We start from the raw sequence: 16716 nt of genomic DNA, 5'->3' as shown, positions 1-16716 counted from the left end.
AAAGGTGCAAACTCTTAGGAGTGAAGCTCACAAGAGCTGGGGGATGGGCACAAAGAACCGCAAAAGGCATCTGGGTGGAGCCCAAAATCATCCTTTTCACCTGGCGACATCATGGATTAAAGATTGCCTCCTAGAGCTGAGGAATGCAACTGAAGGGTCTCTTTGCTCCCAGAGCTCTTAAACTTTTGCCCTAAGCTGCGGGTCCAAATTCCTGCAAACTGCCTATTCCTGGGTAGGTAACAAAGGCTGAACCCAAAGCAGGGTCTTGGGTCGCCACTGAAGGGGCAGCTCCTCTGCTCTAAGTGTCAGACCTATCAGCCAGCTGCTTTCAAGCTTAGCAAGAGGTGGAAGATCCTCTTCTGTAAGCTTCAAATCTGGGACGACAATGATCCCCTCATTGAGGCCCATCACACTGTTCTACCCAACACAGGCAATAGCTGAAAACCATGCATCCTCTTCCCAGTTTGGGTCCCACAGTCCTGGCCTTTAACTCCTAGACAGGAATCACTTTGGGGCCAATTGTGTGGTTTTAGTGAGGCTCAGGTATGTCCTGAGAACCTCTATGACCACCCTACGACGCTGGGAGTCCCAGGAGTAACCATCTGACAGAGAGAGTCCCTTTGCGAAATGGGATAAAGGAGGACTGATTTTGAGGCCCCTCCTTGCTCGGAACCAAACATTTGGTCCAGGTGTGCAGCTTTTGCCACCATCACCAGAAAGACTGGGCTAAGGGACAAGGCAAGTACTCGCTCCTCCAGGGGCTCCCAGCTTTGCTCCTGAACCACAAAACTGGGCACTTGGACCATGACCTGGACCTTTCAGAACAAATGTCAATGAACTCCCACAGAGAAGCAATATAAGATAGAACTGCATACTGTCACTGTCCATTTTCCTTTAGGCCACAAGGAAGCTCCTATCAAAAGTTTGTGATCAAGAACCAGCCATAGCTTGTGGTTAAGTGATTTCTTGATATCATTTTCCCTTATTTACCTATACCCCCTCTACACACCTCTGGATTTGGGGCCTATCTAGCTAGCTACTGTTCCCAGTGAGGACTCCTTCATTTTCATGAAAAGACAGCCATTTTCTTGCTTATGTCATCAACAAAGCTCATAGTCATGTCTTAAATCAACAGTAGAGGATATTTTCACTCTGGTTGCTTGCCTGATATTGTAACCTGAACTCTCTGTTACTCAGCTCTATTCAAAAGCCTGCTTTGGAGAAATAGTCATCATGGGGGCAGGGAGGGAGGGTTCCTGGTGATATTAAGTATCTTATTCTTGAATGAAGCCAGGCTATCCTAAGCTACAGGAGAGCTCATACTTGGACCACATGGCTTTGAACTCTCCTATAACGGCTGTTACTGAATTGTCTTTTGGGCCTCAGCTTGAATTCCATTCCTATAATCAATATTAAGTTTCATATTACTGTATATGTGCTTTGAAACTTAGTAAGTTGTATGCAATTTACTATTTTTTATGGGAAGGTTGCACAAGATCTTGTTTATTAAAGTACACATTGCTCCCAGGGGCAATTCAGAGGAGAAAATTTTCTCCAACTTCATGGCCAAAAACCCAGAGCCTTTTATTGTTATATGGGCATTGAGAATCTTGTAATTAATCATCTGCTGCTCCTTGCGTTGGCTGGTAGGAAGCTCAGAGGCAAATTAACATCCCTTCTGTATCAGTTGTGCATGTGTGAGAGTTTCTGTAGAGGTGCTCATCTTCAACTTTACTAGATATTGTCAAATTACTGTCTAAGGAGGTTGGAGTTATTAACATGCCCATCAAGAGACCCAGAGTTGCTGTTTCTCCCTCTCTTCACCAACACTGGGTATCATCACAATGTTTAGTTTTTGCCAAGATGAGGAATTTCGTATTTCCTCGAAGGAGGAGTGATTATGTCATTCTTTCTTTAAACTGCATTTCCCTAATTACTCAGGAGCATCTTTTCATATACGCATTGGCTTTGGAGTTAACTCACTTGGAAGCTACCTGCTCAGAGCCTTTGTCTCTAGACCTCTAGACCTTGTCAACTTGCTTTTACCCTCGACTTCATCTTACCTCCCTAATCTGTTTTGCCCCCATCTTGATTTCCTTAGCTATTTATACTTATATTCTTGATATAAATATCTGTGTAAGCTGCATAAGTACACTTGGGGTTGTAGTAATCAGGGTAGGGTAACCCAAGTTGAAATGGCTTAACATAAATTAGAGTTTGTTTCTCTCTACTGTAGCAATCCAACGCAAGTACTGCTGATTGGGTGACTCTCCTCCTATTGTGATTCAGGGACCTGGAATCTGTCAACTCCGTAGTTCCAGAGCTTTCTGCTGGATTCTCCATATCCAGCCAGGATGGAATATTGTAGGGGAGGTTCTCAGGGCCAGGCCTGGAGTACCGTCTATCACTTCTGCTCTTATCCCATTGGCCAGAATTTAGTCCCTGCAAGGGAGGTGGGAGATGCCTGGTCCAGGAGGCAGAGGAAGTGAGGTTTGGAGAACACATTAGAATCTCTGCCATTCTGTGGATATAAACACATTGACATTGTCTTTCCCTCTATGTTGATGGCTCAGTGTGATTGCATTTGCTGTCAGCTCATCTAGATCTGTTAACTTGACAGCAGAAAAGCAGAAGCACTTGCAGACATGGTAGAAGGACAACCATGTGGAAGGTCCATGGAGGGCAACCTTTCTCAGAACTGCCTTGAGTTGGAATCACTTTGAAGTGTTATGAATATCCATCTTTGTTATGAAGGATAGAGAAAAAGACCGGCCGGAACAAGGAAAAACCTAGGAAAATAATGACACTGCCAAAAGGAGAAATTCGTTTCTAGATAAAGGCGGTGGACTCTGCATTATCAGGCACTGAAAAAGTCAGCAAAATAAAGAATAGCAGCTGGGGTCACAGGTGGCCTGGGAGTCAGGAAGCAGGTCGTGGAGGCTGAGAGATGAGGAAGTCTTAAGGAAGCCAAGTGTTGAGACCAGAGGCCTCTCCTTTGAGAGGAGGGAGCCCGAGTGGGTATGGCCCGAGGGCACGTGTCTGGGGACTGCTGAGAGCTCTCCTAACAGCTGCCCCCTCCTGAGCCAGGGAGGAGCAAACAAATGAGGTGAGTACAGCCCCTGCCCTCAGGGGCTCGCTGTCTGGAAGGGCAGACATATTGTCAACTGATTACAGCCAGACCACGATAGATCACGCAATAAAGCTGTTACCAAGCTTCTAGCAGGACAGAAATCAGGGAAACAGATTCTGCCAAGAGGGATGAGAGGCACTTACACTGGGCTTTGAAAGATGAGTGGAATGCGTAACAGGTGAACAAGGGGAAATGGGAAGAAGTCTGCAGATAAGGCTTCCGGAATAAAGCAGTCCACTGACTTCAGCCTATATTGTTCCATTTATTCGCTCACAACCACGCGATACTGTTATTAGCCCCAGTTTATTGATGAGGAAATGGAGGTGTGAAGATATGTGAGGAGACTTGACTGGAAACCCAGCCAGAAAGTGGCAGTACTGGCAGAGAAAAAGCGTCCGAATAAGGGCTTTCTGGGCAGAAAACACGGGGTGTGTTTAGGGCAGGATGTCACCCAGCCTTCCCCTGCCACTTAGACCCAGAAACTCCACAGTGGAGTCTGCCAGGACCACACCCACCCCCTCCACAGATCAGGCCCAGCTGCCCTCCAGGGCTGGGGTGTGAGACAAGACCCTGTGCCCAGCGGGTGCCTGCACCTTCCCCAGGAGCCAGCTCTGGGCCTGGAGGTGGCGGCCATTGCAGGCATGGGGATGGGGGGTAGTACTATGGATAGAGCAGGGGCTCTGGAGTCAGACAAGCGGGGTTCCAAAACCGGCCTCAGCCCCTTCCCAGCCTGTGACCTCCAGCTATGTTGCCAGTTCCTCCGTTTGGGGGTTTTTCATTCACAAGATGAGGATAATAACGACAGTGCTGGCGGCTGTGTGAGGATTCTGTAGAGTTGTAGCTGCCTTGTGGGACTCAGGCTGGGGTCAGGGGTTACTGAATCTCTATTATCTGAGATATTTATGGGCAGAGGGGTCTCTCCAGGGCCCCTCTCACTGCCCCTAGTTAGCACTTCTGATCTTAGAAGGATTTCCAGCTCTGCTAGTCCACTGTCTGCCCCGTGGCCCTTGGGGCTGAACCTCTGCAGCCAGCCGGTCCCCCAGGTCTCCCACCTAGAGCCTGTGGGCTCTAGCCTGTCTCACTGGAGTGGCTGCAGACCAGTGCACAGGACCTCGATCACAGCCAGCCATGACTCCCTCTTACCAGTTAAGACTGAGCCCCTCTCCCTAGAGCTGTATCTCCACGCTACCCACGGCACCCCTCTCTCCAGCAGGGACCTGAGCTCTCACCTTCCCGCTGCCACAGGGGTGCTCATGCATTGACCTGTGCTCTCTCCCACCCCTGTTGGCAGGGCTTAACTGGACACTCCTCCCGTCTGAGGCCCTTTCCACTAGGAGCCTAGCCCAAGCATCTGGGACCAAGAAGGATGGACAAAACAACCCGGGCCACCTCTGCCTCTAGCCCGTGGAGCCCACATCGCCTCCCAGCCAGAGCACCAGCCAGGCAGCAGGAGGCAGTGGCCAGGAGAGGAGCCATTGTGTTCTCACACTGCTCCAGGGCTGGGCAATCCTCAGAGCTAGGGAGTCCAACGCAGCAGGCACCTACCTCGAGGTTCATTTAATCCAACCTCCTCATTTTATTGGGGCAACTGTAGCCCAGAAAGGGCCAGTGGCTGGCTCAAATCCCAAGAGACAAGAGCTGTCTGCCAGGCCCACGAGCCCCCCTGATTGCTGCCAAGCGAGCCCACGTCCCCCCGTCCAGGGAAGATGAGCTAGAATGGGTTGCAGGCTCCTTGTCACCAAGTCTATTTGAAAACTGTGAATGGATCTGAGATGCTTGGGAGGAGGCAGAGGGAGGCCAGTAACGGTCTAGTCTTAACAAAATAAAATTTTATGTTCCTTAAATGCATGAAGTCACCCTGAACGGCCATTAACAAAACATGGTCAAGGAAAGGTGGTGGCTTCTTCAGAGATGAGGTCAGAGTTCACTTGTGATTGGCCTGCTAACTGCTCCCTTGCAACTGGGTGTTGCCGAAGGGCACAGAGCTCCCTCTGCCATCTGGAACACACCCCGCACTCGGAGGCCCGGGAACTCCTGTTATCATTATCTCGTTCCCACTAGGAGTTTGCTCAGCGCACGTTCCAATCAGCAGGGTCCAATTCCTCTCTGGCCCTGCGAAAGCGTCAACAAATTCTAAATTAGACATGTCAGCGCTAACACGGGCCTCTCTACTCTTCTTAATTTTCTTCCACTGTGTGTTTCTCATCCCCACCACCGTCCACCAGCTAGATCTTCAATTCCATGGAGACAGGGACTGTGTCTTCTATTTCATCCATTCGACAAGCATTGGTTGACCACCTGCCACACGTGGGATCAGGTGCCCTGGGGAATATAAAACGTGGGAAAGCCGCAGTCTCAGCCTGCATGGAAGAGGCAATGACCTTGTTGTGAATACGATGCCTTGCTTTACGTATCAATATTTTCAAGGCCATTTTAGACGGTAGCTCATTTGGATAACATGATGGTCCTGAGAGGGGGACAGAGCTAGTATTGTTCCCATTTGTCTGTCAAGTAAACTGAGGCCCGAAGAAGCTGACTCCCCCAGTGCCACTCAGTCTGTTGGTAACGGAGCTTGGGCTAGACCCCCCAGTTCTCCCTTCTGCCAACAGGGGCTGGCTAGACCGTGCGTGCTCACCCACACAGCCTTCTCTGCCTGCATGGCTCGTGACCCCTTCTCTCTGGCCCTGCCCAGTACAGCAACAAAGACCCCCACCCCAGCCAGTGCCCCCCGCAGGGCTCAGCCGAGAGCCCCCCCAAACAGGAGATCCGTGAAGGGGTAACTGTTCAGCGGGTGATTCCTGCTTGTGGTTTTAAAGAAAACAGGGGCCGCTGGTTGGAGGTAACATTGTCATATGAGCTCCCTAGGGGCAATGAAACTGTCCCATCCCAGGAAGCAGCCAGCAGGCAAATGATTTTGTCTGCAATGCACACCAGCCTTTCATCTTTCGTCTACAGGAGCCAAGCAGCGCGCCAACGGCTTGGTGTGGGCCCTCTGCGAGGGAGAGCGTTCTGGGGAAGAAGTGGGAGCCGGGTAAACTGCACTGGAACAGGGCCATTGGGGTACCCCCCTTCCTTTTCACAAGCCAAGCCACTTATTCTGCTGCTTAGAATGTTCTCCATGGAGGACTCTGGCTTCTCTGAGGACACTGCATTAATGTGGCAGAACAGGCTGGGTGGGGTGGGAGGGTGAGAAGGCGGCAGATGCAGCCACCTGGTCTTCACTCCCACAGCCCCTGGTCGGGTGGGAGTGGGCCGTAAACTTGAAGAGCTAAAGAGTCCATATGGGCGGAAACGACTTCTGGGGAGGAGCAGGGTTAGACCCTGGAGGGGCCGAGTGGGAGCTTCCTCTCGGGGCGGCAGCAGAAGAGCTACATCTCTGCTTTCTGGGAAAGTTTTGTCCCAGGACAGCGAGGTTCTTAAACTTGAGCATGGCCCCGATTCCCCGGGGGGAGGACTTGTGAAAACAGATTCTGAGGCCCCACCCTCAGAGTTTCTGATTCAGCAGGTCTGGGGTAGGGCCCGAGAATGTTCGTTTCTAACGAGTTCCCAGGTTGACGCTGTCGCTGCTGATTTGGGGTCCACACCTTGAGAACCTCTGGAGCTTTCTAGAGGCATGGACCAGCTGACCTGCCATGTGGGGAAGTTCAGGACAGAAGGTCAGCAAATGGCTGTCTTCAAAAGCCTCTTAGCTGGCTCTCTGGGGGTGGTCTGGGATGGTGAGGCAGGGAAGTGGACAGATGATGGCCCGTCTCCTTCCTTCTTTCCACCCCATCAGGGAGGAGGGAGAAATAAGCCGGAGGTGAGAGGTCAGAAGTGGCCTCCTGGAAGTATGCATGTGGGTATGTGCGTGCATGCATGCGTGCGTGTGTGAGAGAGAGACAGAGAGACAGACAGACAGAGAGACAGAGGGAGAGAGAAAGCCATGCAGCTGGTGCTGGCCTTTCCCTGACTCAGGGGCTCATCCGAACTGCTGACTCTTCCTCCAAGTCCCACTGTTTGACCTCAAATAAGTGTCCACAGCTTTCTAGGACTCTTTTTCTCTCCCATGAAAGTAATTTCATGGGGATTCCCCTCCTGGTCTCTCTACCAGCCAGCTTGTAGCCATCCCTCATGCCAAGCCAAACACCTGCCTCCTCCAGGAAGGCCTCCCTGGCTGCTCGGGCCCTTCTCTGCCCCTGCCCCTGGCTGTCCCCACGCCATGATGGCTGGACCCCATGTGCTTCTTCTCCTATTTAGCCCACGGTGCCTTTATGTGGCTGAGCCACAGCAGGTGCTCGGCAAATAATTCTGAGGCGAATTTGATTTAGAGCAGGGCTGGGAGAACCAGGAGTGGGAGGCAAGGAATGGCAAGGCCATGGGCTCCCAACTGCTGAGCTAAAAGTGGAAAGTACAGTCACAGCCGCGGAGGCTTGGCCTTCTTCCTTCTCTCGCCATCTGTTTTGCAAGGAAGGGAGCAGAGAGAGGCCACAGCACGTGTGACTCACTTGCTGGAGTCACGGGTTGCAGCAGTCAGGGGCGGGGGGTTAGGAAAGGAGGCAAACTTCCTGTCCCGGCGAATGACCCCTCCAGCTACGCTGCTTATACAGGCTCCAAAGTTAGGACCCTCCTCGCCCCTCACACCCACATCCAATCCCACAAGAACTCCAGGAGCCTTTCTCCAACCTATATTCAAATCTATCCCCTTCTCTCCATCTAACCGACAGTGCCCTTGTCCAGGCCACCTTCTTCCCCCCACTGGACCCCTGCAATAGTCTCCTCTCTTGACGCTCCTCTCCACTTCTGTTCCCTCTAACCCACTCCAGCCAGAGTGATGCGGCAAAAGTGTCAGTCGTGCCACTTCCCTGCTTACAGCCTTTCAAAGGTTTCCCCACCACGCTACAAATAGAAACCAGACTCCTGGCCACGGCCTTCCAGACTCTTCTGGGGTCGGTCCCTGCTTCAAGCTCACACCTCCTGATTCTCCTGCTGCCCTCCTCCCCCCTCCCTGTGCTACGGCCGCATCAGCCCCCGTGTATTCCAGCCCTTTCCCCTCCGGGCCTTTCTGCTCTGGCTCTTCCTCTGTCAGGACACCCTCCCCGTGTCCGCAGCTCGTTCGCCTACAATTCAGGAGCGCACTGCAAGGTGCTGGCCACCACTGGTTGGACGACTGAGTGACTGGTTGTTGGTGACACTCTCACCCCGGAAGGATTAAAAAGGAAGGGTTTCCAGCCCCAGGGCCACCCAGAGGGGAAAGATTTCAAATGTCTAAGTGGATGCTTAATTTGTTACCCCTCCTATTAGGAGACACAGACTTCTCTGAGTTCCCAGAGGAGCAGGGATTCCTCACCATGCCCGGAGGAGGCCTGAGGTCCTGCCTCCTGCCTGGGTGGGCATCAGGAAGGCTCAGCAGGGGGCTGGCGCTGTCATTCACATCATTAAATGGTGCCCCTGGAGCTGTTCGGGGCACAGGGCCACATGCAGCGCCCCGCGGAGGTTATTGCTAGAGTCTGTTTCTCAGGGGGAAAGAGACCAGCGATGCCTTTGCCCTGGGAGGAGAGGTCAGGGAGGAAAGGGAATGCAAGGCCACTTTCGTGTCTTCACACAATGGTTTCTGCAGGGACAGCTTTATTTTTGCTTTTTTTTTTTTTGCCACAAGGATCTCTGGTTAAGATACTAAATCTTAAGTGGTCAATAAAAGGCAAAAAGGCATATCTGACCCCATCCTCCCTTCCATCCTGCAGAACTAAGAGACCGACACCTCCCTCGCAGGCGTTGGGAAGATTTCATGAGCAGAGAGCTGTAGAGCCCCTGCCCCCCAGGGTCCGTCACAGGTCTTGTCGTGTGTTCTGTTGATGGGGTGGGGGTGGGAACAGGGATACTGGAACAAGGAGGACTTCCTGGCACCTCTAAAATTATACTGCAAAGAGAAGGAATTCGAAGAAAGACCAGAAAAGGGGGAAATAGTATTGCTTCTCGATATGCTTCTAATTTGGAGATCCTGGCAAAAGGCTGGGAGACAGCGTGGCAGGGTGAGTGGAGCCCTGACCCGGAGCCAGGAGCCGGGGTCTAGATGCAGCTCTGTCGCAGCCTCGGGCCCTGCCACCATCTCCCTCTGTCCCCACGTACCCTCTGCCCACGAAGGGGCCAAGGGGAAAGCCCCCCGGCCCGGCTCCCGCCAGCGCTGCAAGTCTGGGATTCTATTTAAGAACACGCAGCCCATCTGGTTCCCATTGAGCGGGCTGCATTTTCTCAAGTGCCGCCCACCCCCCCCCCTTGCAATCCAGATTCCCACCATGTGACCCCATCTTCTCCCAGTGGTGTTCTGTTTTATGGCTTGTTGTTCTGTGTGCGTGATTTGAGTTTGGGGACTTTTTTTATCCCCCCCACACAGATTTCCCTCCCTCTTCCAGAAAACGTGGAGCCTGAACTTTTGACTGCCTGCAGCCCTCAGGGGGATGGCGATGAGGACAGAGGGCAGGAGGAGATGGATGTCTCCGCCTGTCTCCTACTGCTGATGTCTCGGCTTCTTCGTTTGTTTCTTCTCTGTTTGAAGCGCTGCTCCTGATGGCCCCTCACATGAATCAGTCGAGAGCTGAGGCCAGAAAGGAGGCTGGAGAGAAGGATTGGTTTAGTTCAACAGTTCAACCAACATTTATTGAGCTGCCCGGGCCTGTGCGTGCTGGAGCTGCCAAGGGGAGAAGCTGGGCCTGGGGCTGGAGGAGGCCACACACCGGTGGGAGAGACAGGAAGGCACGAAAATCACCCAGCTCCTGGCTGAGCGCTCCCACCTGGTTGTTCATGGGGTCTGGGGAGAGAGCAGGAAAGACCAGGAGCCCCACCAGGGCCGGGAGGGCCACAGGGATGGCTTCCTAGAAGATGGGATACCCAGTCATGGGTTCATTCGGTCATCTCACAATTGACCAGGAGCCCCCTTGTAGGTGCCAGGGCCCCCACTGGGTATACTGTGCATGGGGTGGTGAGTAAAGCAAATGTGGTCCCTGTACTCACAGAAGGAGGCCAGTCTCTAGGAACAGAAAGACATCGAGCAGATAGCAAACACGTCTATAGTTATAAAGTGTGAGAATGCCAACAGCATTTATAGAGGGGTCTCATTTATTTTTTTATTTTTTAATGTATAAATATTTAATAGATAGAACAAATACCACAAACATCTCTACCACCCCCGGCCATTGGGCCACAGGCAGTCTACTTAATTCTATGTATAAGGGTCTCATTTAAATTAGCTGATCCTAAAGGAAGTGACATTTAGGCAAGATTGAAAGAAAGAGCAGAGTTAGCAGGGAAAGAGTGTTCCTGGCCGGGCCAAGTGTACGCTGGGGTGCTGACACCCGAGGGAGCTTTGCTCCTTGAAGCGACTGAAAGGAGGGCCATGCGGCAGGAACAGAGAGGTGGGACGCTGGGAAAGGCGAGCCAGGAGACCCAGGCTGGGGCCAGCCCATCTGGGCCATGGCGAGGCCAGGGGTCATTCTGAGGTCAAGTTTAGGGGTCAGTCTGAAGCTGGGCTTAGTGGTCAGGCACCAGAGCGAGAGGCTGTGCTCAGGCTGTTGCCAAGGTTAGGTCTTTGATGCCAGAATTAAAGGTTGGTCTGTGGCCAGGATTAAAGTCAGTCTGAATGCAGGGCCAGAGTCATTCTGAGGTCAGGTTTAGGGGTCAGTCTGAGGACAGTGTTAAGATCAGTCATCCATTAAATATTCACTGAGCGTCTCCGTGGCCAACTCCCGAGGAGTACAGTGCTGGGCCTGACAGCATCCCTTGTCTTCCTGGAACTCAGAGCTGAATGGGAAAGACAGTCAAGAAGGAATCGCCTGATAGTGGGTTCATTAATTACCATTGCACCGGGTGCTACGGAAGAGAACGAAGTATCAATCGGTTATTATGGCCATGGAGCAAATGACCCCATAACTTTGCAGCTCCAAACAACCATTTATTATGCTCGCAGACTCTGTGGGCTGGGAATTGGAAAGGCCTAGTGGGGATGGTTAGTCTCTGCTCCACGCTGTCTGGGGTTCAGCTGGGTAGAACCCAAGGCTGGGAGTGGCTCTACGGCTGCGGACTGGAATCATCTGAAGGCTACTCGGTCGCAAGTCCAGCACCTGGGCCGTGACCGCTGGCCAGAGCACCTGCATGTGGCTTCTCCACATGGCTTGCCTGTGGAGAAGGCACCATAGCATGGTGGTCGGCCTCAAGGTGTCTGGATTTCTTCCATGAGCCCCAAGTTACGGAAAATTGGCAGAAGTTGCGTCACCTTCTCTAACCCAGCCTCAAGCATCACTTCCACTGTGCTCTATTGTTCAAGCAATCAAGGGGGAAGAAATAAGAAACAAGACAAGGGGAATTAGACTCCACCCTCCATGGGGGCATGGCATGGTCACGCTGTAGAACAGGTGGATCAGAGGTATTTGGAACTCTCTGGAAAATACCGTCTGCCACGAACCAGCAGAGGGCAGGTCAGATTGCGCTGAGGTTTGGGCTTTCTGAACAGCATTTAGAAAGAGGGGAAGAGAGTTTGCTTCTGGAATGCACACTGGCCTCTGGCACAGTGGGAGCTAATCACTTGGTTAGGCAGCCCCCAGCCCGCAGGACCCATGGGAATAGGTGGGAGGATGTGGGCAAGGAGAAGCTCTGCAAGGACCAGCTTCCCAGCACTCCCTCCGCTGCACAGTAGAGGCCTGACAGTTTCCCTGGTCTTGGCTCTAATTCTTTACTCCAACATCCATTTTCCCTTTATGAAATGGGGGTTAAATCCTCCCAATCTGAACAGATTGGAGGCCGGCATAGTCCAAATTGATTTGGGGTTCCCTGAAGCTTGAGGAACCCACAGGCAGGCCTGACTTTGCTGACGTGCCATACTTTTAAAAACCTTTGGTGCCTTATAGATGGTAATTGTTAATAGCATTTTGCTGATGAAATTAGATGGTTTGTGAAGCAAGTTCCATACGAAATACACCAGGAACTCTTTGCCTTAATGGAAACCTATGGTAAAGTCTGCTCTAAAATGAGCAGTCGTTTGTAAAGTGAAGAATTTCTCCAACTGTAGTTATTTTTTGGAAAAGACAGATTTGTGTCCACCTGGTCAGTGGAAGCAGAGGCTAACTTCCCTGGCTCCATTTCCTTTGCTCACGTTGGTCTTTCTCTGCCCATCTCTCCTGGGGGGGATGAGAGGAAAAGAAATGGGTTCCAACAGCAGCAAAGATTTAAATCAGAAGTGGACAGAGCCTGAGTTATGTGGGTCTCTAGGAAAAACAGAAACAGCTGGAATAGGCACCAACCTGGAGACGGTGAGGATGAAATCTGGGCAGCACTGCTTCAGGGGCTCCTTCATGTGCGGTGCAAAGGGCCTTCCACTGCGACTTCCTGAGCGTCTTGGGGCCTCTCTCTGGGTCTCAGCTTCCTACCCCAGCTGAGATCCATTTCGCGGCTCTCGGGCCCTGACCCCAACAGCACCTACCCCGTCCACCTCCATCCCCTTCGCAGTGGCTGGAGCTCCACAGTAGTCGGGGCATGACCCCCTTCCTCACTGGCCTTGGGAAACTCCCTGAACTTGGCCCCAGGGCCGGGGTCAGGCGGGAAGTGTGGCCCAGATGACCTCATGCTGGGCTCTTGCCCTGCTGTTCATCTGTTCATCTCTCAGCAGGCAGCTCAGTGAATCACCTCAGGGGGAGAGAGCCAAGGCCATTTGAAAACTGAAAGCCCTGTGGGGCCCTTTCCATCCAAGGGCTTTGAGAACAGGCCTTTGGCAGCTCTGAGCTCTTCCCTTCCCAGGGACACAGAATGGAAGGCTAGATGCTTCGCAGCCAGGGCTGCTGTTCCCCAAGGGCAGGTAGAGCATCGCGCCTTCCCCCTTCCCTCTTCCCTGAGCCAGAACTTCGAGACTCCAGCCTGGCTGTGTGTACTCCTTGCCCTCTCTGGGCCTGTCTCTACATCTCTAAGCTACAACCCCTCTGCACTATCTCAGTCCACCCCTGCCCTTCCTCCTCCATCCAGACCACCTCAATCTGCTCCCCTAACCCCAAAGTTGCATGCATCTTAGCCTCGGGCAGTTTCAACCGCACTTAGAAGAGTTCTGTGGCAAAGCTATTTCTTGCTTTCTGAATATTCATGGGCTCCCCCACATTTTCTAGAAGACTTGCAGTCAGGTGGGCCTGGAGTCCAGCTCTGACCCATGATGAATTCTTGGCCGAGCATAGAAGGGCAGCCACGATCCTCCACATACTCTTTCCTCCTGACACCTGGGAGGTGAACACGAAGACCTCATAGTACAGATCTGCACTGCCGAATGTGGTAGCAACTAACCACATGTGGCAATTTAAGTGAAATTTCAAATGCTGTTTCTTAGTCACACTAGCCACATTTCAAGGTCTTGATAGTCACATGGGGTGGGCAGAGAGGGCATTGCACAGCACATCCAGGACAGCCCCATCCTTGCAGAAAGCTCTATTGGACAACAGCATCCTAGGTGGTGAAGCTCCAAGATTTCAGGTCACTGTCAGCCCAGATCCTCAAGTGAGAAAGGAGCAGAGCCTCTCAGTGGCCCACAGGGGACACAGAGCATCAGCATCAGTAAGAAATAAACTTGCATCGTGTGACGCTACTGAGATTTCACAGTGAACCTGTTGCTTCCCCAGAGGCCGGATTTCCGGGCTAGTCAGATTAGCACAGCCCACCTGCACAAAATGAGCAGGGAGCAGCAGAAACAGAAAGAAGAGGACCAAGTTCTAGCTTGCTGGGCAAATGCCACATGCAATGCAAGCAATCCGTATAATACAGAGTTGGCACCTTGCTGGCCTTGTAGGGGGAGCTGGCTGAAGCGTAATCATGGGAGACTCCCTGGAGGGGGTGAAACTAGGGACGGGGCTTGGGAAATGGGCAGGGCTCACGTAGCCTTGTGGTTTTCAACCTACAAGAATTGTTGGCTGCCCCCCTGGGAAAGCTGAGATAAGCCAGGAGAAGGGTGGACATCCCAGCAGGAGCACCAGGACGGGCCAAACACATGAGCAAAAATGTCAGTGAGAACTCAAATGACTGAGCCATGCCATTTGCCTTGGGGTTGCAGTGGAACCTTAGGGAAGCTCAGGAGATAAGTCAAGTCAGATGGGAATTGAGAGGTGAGTTTCCCTGTATGTTTCCACCCAGAGTTGGAAGAGGAGGTAGAGGTGTAGAGAATGAAGGATGAACTAATGCTGTCATTACTGATAGTCAAGGGTGGGGTTGACCTCCGGGATGACAGGTCAGAATTCAACAACTGGGGTGGCAGGGTTTGACTGAGAAGTGTGGGAATTCATAGAGGCAGCATTTTGCTTAGAGAATAATCTGTTAATGGGTGATGAATTCATACCGGAAGCTAGTTAACCTCAGAGCTCCTCCGTTTTGGGTTCTAGGCTTAACTCTCCAATTCTCCACTTGGCTTCCTGAGCTGAGTGTCTGCTCAGCACCTCAGCGTGGGCCTAGCCAAAGTGACCCACACCCTGCACCCCAACCTGGACCAAATGCCACAGTCATCTAAGAGTGTCGCCGGCCATCTTTGAGCTGGGACCAGACTCCTAAGTGGGCATTCACCAGGGTGGTAGAGGATTTGAAGCCAAGGGAACAGCATGTGAAAAGGTCCTCAGGAACCGGAAGTGGGCTGTGAATCCTTTGAGATTCACACCAGCACCACCACCCATGCACACACACGTGCACAAGCACACACACACAGCTCATCTCTCAACAAGTCCCGCTGGGGCCTCTGCTGGCAGCACCCCAGCCTCTACTCCTCCCCAACCTCCCTGCCTCCCCCATAATCATACCTGACTATTTCCCTCCTAGACCACAGCAGCCTCGGAACTGCTGGCCCTGCCCCCTATCTCTTCACCCCGCACCCCATCAATTCATCCTGCATTCCAGCGCCATACAAGATTCCTAATGTTGACGTGGGCCAATCTGCTGAGAGGACTCCAAAGAAATCACATCGCATTTCTGAGCCTCTTCACACACACACACACACGCACACACACACACACATCTTGTCTGCTTTTTTCCCTCCTACAGCATCTGGTTCACAATAAGGATTCACCAAAGATGCAGGTGGGAGGTACTTGAGGCCTCTGGGTGAAGCATTTCTGGCATCTTGAATGCCCCGTGGGAGCTGCAGAGCTCCCGCCTGCTCCCACGTCAGTCTGTACGTCCTTGAGACCAGAGGAGGACGACCCTTCACCACACCTGGCGTCCTCCTGCAGGCAACGGCACGATCCTGCGGGGAAGCCTGAGAGTCCAGAGCAGGGAGAAGCCGGGTGTCCCTCTGTTTCTAGCTGTTCCCTGGGGACATTCCTGGGTGGAGAGAAATCCAATGGAAAGGGAGGCTGGGAGTGGTGGTGTGGACTTCTGTTTCTATTTCCTGACCAGAAGGGCCACATCATTGCCTGCAGGAGGCCTCCACACCAAACCTCTGCTGTCCACTACATGGCAGCCAAGAGCTTCCAATTTATGCCCAGAATAAAATCCAAACCCTTTACCGCCACCCACAAGGCCCTGCGTGATCTGACCCCTGCCAACCTCCCTCATCTCATCCCCCCACACACCCCACACGCCATCTCTGTGTCCCACTATCCTGAAGGTCTTCTGCTTCCTAGAAGAGCCCACTTCTGGCTCCTGAGGGCCTTTTCACATGCTGTTCCCTCGGCTTCAAATCCTACACAACCCTGGTGAATGCCCACTTAGGCGGCAGGTCCCAGCTCAAAGATGGCTTCCCCAGAACCCCAGCCACTGCACTCTCTACCCTTCAGGGTCCCTGTTATATGCTCTCGTGGCCCACATTTATGAGAGCTCCTCTCTGTATCTCTTTCACGGTCCCTCATTACACATTGGCACACCTATTTGTTTATGGCCTGTCTCTCCCACAGAATGTAAGCTCCGTTGGGCCAGGACCAAGCCTATCTCACTCAGCAGTAAGCCTGGCATATAGTAGGTGCTCAATAAAGATTTGGGGAATGAATGAATGGATGGGAAAATGAGACAATTTTTAAAATCATGCTAAAGATGCTTACGACCACATGGGTCAGCCTCCCTCTGGGCCCATCTCCCCTCTCTCTCTTCTCTACACTCCTGCCCTCACCCCTCACCGTCCTCTGCCCACACCCTGCTCGTTCTTACGGGACACAGGGAAAGGGGCCACAACACACAGCTTCAGCTGGCCTGGGCCCCACACAGAGCCCGGCTGGGCTGGGTTTGTGGAGAATAAACAGGTCTAATCCGGATGAATCTCGCTTTGCCCAGGAGCTGGGCTTAGAATTCTGTGCAGCTGACTCCCCAGGCCGCAGGGCCCTCCCCGAGCAGCAGCCTCGGCTCGCCTGCTGGGGCCTCTGGACAGCAGCCAGGCTCTGCCACCCTCGGGGTCTTTGCCCTCCCGCAGCTCTCGGGCCCCCCAGCCCATAATCTCTCCTCCAAGATGTAAAAATATGTTTCAAGGCACTAACTAGGGAGGTCATTACTTCAAAGACCCTCTCGGCAAATTCTTTTATTGGCCCCAGTTTAAAGAGGTGGAGTCTTCTTATAAGGGGGCTCCTTAGAACAGGGCCCACCTGTGAGAATCCTGTCCTCTTCGGGGACTG

The sequence above is a fragment of the Globicephala melas genome, chromosome 12 (genome assembly GCF_963455315.2).
Source record: "Globicephala melas chromosome 12, mGloMel1.2, whole genome shotgun sequence".
Classification (NCBI taxonomy): Eukaryota; Metazoa; Chordata; class Mammalia; order Artiodactyla; family Delphinidae; genus Globicephala; species Globicephala melas.
This window is presented reverse-complemented; position numbering follows the sequence as displayed.